This window comes from Tupaia chinensis, unplaced genomic scaffold (assembly GCF_000334495.1).
Source record: "Tupaia chinensis unplaced genomic scaffold, TupChi_1.0 Scaffold000187_1, whole genome shotgun sequence".
Lineage (NCBI taxonomy): Eukaryota > Metazoa > Chordata > Mammalia > Scandentia > Tupaiidae > Tupaia > Tupaia belangeri.
In genome coordinates, this window is record NW_006159662.1 from 903,013 (window position 1) to 906,464 (window position 3,452).

Consider the following 3,452-nt stretch of genomic DNA (forward strand, 5'->3'; position numbering starts at 1 on the left):
GAAAGAAAAAAAAAAAAAAAAAAAACCTTACCTCAAAGTAAACTGTGAAAGATCTAAAACAAAAACCTGTCACAAGTTTTCTTCATCTGGACAACAAAATGTTAAAACACTTAAGTTTCAAACTTATACAAAGACTCAATAGATAAATTGTATTAAGGAGTTTCAGGGTGTTCAAACTAACATGATGGAAAATAAACACCACCGAATCCTATTCTGGAATTAAAAGTTTAGTAATTTAACAGGGTCACATACTGTATTCCTCCCAACTCCTAATTATTAAGCAATTGAGATTAGAGGTTAAGAACGCTCCTCTCCACTCTACAAATGAATTCAATACTAACCAGACTTTTCCAATTATGGTGCACACAAAACCACTGAGAAGGAACTGTAAATTTAAGAGGAGAAAGAAATATCAGAGTAGAGTGGCACTAAAGTGCTACACTGTTATTCATTTTGTTTTGACAACTTTCATGATAAAGGTCAATAACAAGTAGACTAATTAACAGACCGTGGGAACGTTTGTGGCTCCCTGACAAGCACCACAAATTAGAAGCCATGGAAAAAAGAACCATGCTGCTATTTCAGAAAAAAACACAAAATTTTTTTCATTTACTTTAGGATGGATTTATATCAGCCACTGTTCTACATCAGGCAGTGCTATGAACAGGAAAAAAAAAAAATCAGAAGAATGTTCTGCCTTTTGTATAATACCGAAGGCCATCAAGATCTATGCTTTAAGACAGGCAGTCATATTTCAGGACTATTAATACATGTATTCAACTCATCGGAGAAATTCTAAGATCAGGCTGGTAGAGATAACAGAGCCTAAGAAATTAAACTTTTTGTTTGTTTGAAACTAATGTATTACCAAAAAAATACAAAGAGGACAGTGGTAGTAAGATAGCATGGACACACGTACACACAAATACCCCAAGATCAATACAGACACCACCCGAACCCCTGAATAACCAAATTTCACAGTCTTAATCATTTTAACATACATGGATTACTTCTGTATTTGTTACTTCAAAAATTTCAAGAGCCAATAACTCAGCTTCTCTCCCACTAAAAATTATTTAACTACTTTAAAACTTTTCCTTCATTGTCTACTCATAAGGAAACACTCAGATTTTTTGTTACTGTAAAAGAGTTATTATAACATTTCCTTCCTATAAGATTTCATTAGAGGACATACTTAAAACACTTGGAGAAACTGTTCCTGATTCCGACCGCACCCCCTTAGACCTGCCAAGTAAAGTAAGGCTTCCTTGGGGTCATCTTGAGCAAGTGTTAGCTTTCCTTCCTCTGCTGAGCAGTCGGATCCCTTAGGAATCTCTCAAGTAGTAAGTCTGCTGGCACCACACAGGCACAAAACTGGAGGGGTTAGCAAATACCACGAATTTTCGAGAGGACGGACAGAAAAGTGTCCTTCGTTCCTCCGAAACCGCAGTCATGAAGAAGGGAGGCCGCCCCCTCTTCTACACTAGTCAGAAAGCCACGGTGGCGGAGAACCCTAGGGAACAAAATGAGCCTCAGGGGACGAAATCGGGAAAGAAAGGGAGGTGAAAGTGGACAAAAAGAAACTTGGAAGCCAGACTAATACCAGCTTTAGGGGGGGAAGATAATGCCTCGAAGGAGAGGGATAAGCGATGACAGAAGGGACAAGGACACAGAATGCACGGGGAAACTGCCGGGTCTCAAGATCAGCCAGAACCAGCGGGGGAAACGACGGCAGATTCCGGTGAAACCGAACTGATGTCCTTCAGGAAATGGGGGAGGGCGAGCGAGATGGCCACGGCGCGCGGGGGCGGAGGCGGCCGGGGCGTCGAGGGCTGCGGAGAACCCGGAGCTGAACGCCCGGAATCAGGGGAGGGTGGGGGCAGGACGGCCCGGGAGCCCCGCACCCGACGCCTCGACGGCCAGGGGAACCCAAGGGTGCACATTCGGGGCTGTGGGAGCGGCCCGGGGCGTGAGGCCGGCGGGGAGGCGCCCGCCGGGCCGGGGAGGGGCAAGGGGGTGCGGCCGTTCCCCAGCAGGTCGCTCCCCGTGACGCCATCTTGGATCGGTCCAGCGCCCCCAGTCGGACAGCGAGACGAGGACGCGCACCGCGCCGGGGCCCCCAGCCGACCCCACTCACCTGGAGACGGGCGGCGGCAAGCACGAACTGAGGGTGCGAGACTTCGGCGGACCGAGCTACCTGAACGCCTCGCTCTCAACCCGGCTCCACTCAGCGATAGCGGCTCGGCGGCGGCTCCAGACCTGGCCGCAGCCAATCAGCGCTCAGATGCTGACGTCAATGCGCCTCGCTCTGGCCAGAGCCGTCGCCTTGGCAACATTAAAGGCGCAGCGGCCGGGTTCCTTTCCCCGCCCCTTCTTGAAGGACCCCGACCGTCCCCACCCTAGAATCGTTCGCCTTCAGCCCCGCTCCCAAGCTTCGTTGCCCCTCGCCCGCAGCCCTCGCCTCACTCCTGCGTCTTCTCCTTTTCCCGCTCTCTCCAGCCCGGCTCTCCCCTCCCTGCTGCTCACCTGCCGTTCCGTACCTGTCCCTCTCCGGATGCCTCAGCGGCCCTGCGCTCCTCCGTCGGCTCCGGGCTCCCTCTCCGCGCGGCTCTCCCGACTCCCCTCTTCCCCTTCTCCTCTCCTCGCCTCCGCTCCTCGCTCCACGCCCCTCACACTCCTGCCTCCCTCACCGCCTCGGCCTTTTCTCCCTCCTCTTAGCCCCCGCCTCCGGGCCGCCCCACGTGGGGCGTCTCGGATGACAGGTGGGCGACTCCGCCCCGCGGCCCCGCCGGGGAGGACGTCCAGCCGGGGTGGGGAGATTCCTGCCGTGTCCAAGCCCCGGAGGAGGCGGCGGCCCCGGCGGATCTGCAGCAGCTGCTCCGCGGGCCGAGCGCTAGCGGATAACCGGCATGCGCACGCGGGCAGCGCATCCTGTGCCCGCCAGCGCCGTGCTGGGCTCCGGGCTTGTCCTGCCATCCGGTCCAGGAAATCTGAGCCCTGCCAAGTCTGCTTGGCGGACGAGGCTGCTCTCCCGTCCTGGGGTGCTGTGGTCCGGGGAGGCCACACCGCCTCCCCTGGGATCGGCCCAGCGATCCATGGCACAAGTGGGCACAAGACACGGGAACCGTCTTTGCCAGGGTCCAAGAGGAGGCCCAAGACCTTCTTGAACTTGCAGTGTCCCCATCACTCACTCCTGACTCCACCCGATGAGAAGTATAAACGCTGTGACCCTATAAGAAATCAGCTGTCCGCAAAACCTGCTCTAATGGAGGAAGTCCGAAGAGCAAGAGTCCTCACTACTCCTTCAGCCATTTTTTTTTTTCCAAACTGAGAGTCGGTCTTTGGAGGAAGGAAAGCCAGCAAGGGACAGTTTTATTCACAAAGTCGCACAATGAATGAGACACATAGTCAAGTATCTGGCTGGAAGCTGTTGCTTCCACGGTCTAGTTCTA

General features: G+C 52.9%; 1 protein-coding gene across 4 annotated transcripts in view; it reads right to left on the bottom strand.

The window, feature by feature from the left end:
* The window catches only part of PRKAR1A (protein kinase cAMP-dependent type I regulatory subunit alpha), a 20,950-nt gene extending 18,287 nt beyond the window's left edge, over window positions 1-2,663 (bottom strand). Inside the window, exon 1 of one of the 4 annotated variants that reach the window (XM_006146743.3) lies at window positions 2,138-2,252. The gene's annotated coding sequence lies outside the window, so the exon portion shown is untranslated. Of the gene's footprint in view, window positions 1-341; window positions 384-2,137; window positions 2,253-2,526 lie in introns of those variants that run through there. The other 3 variants (XM_027771144.1, XM_006146744.3, XM_014587158.2) reach the window with 3 other exon arrangements.
* Window positions 2,664-3,452: the final 789 nt, after the last annotated feature.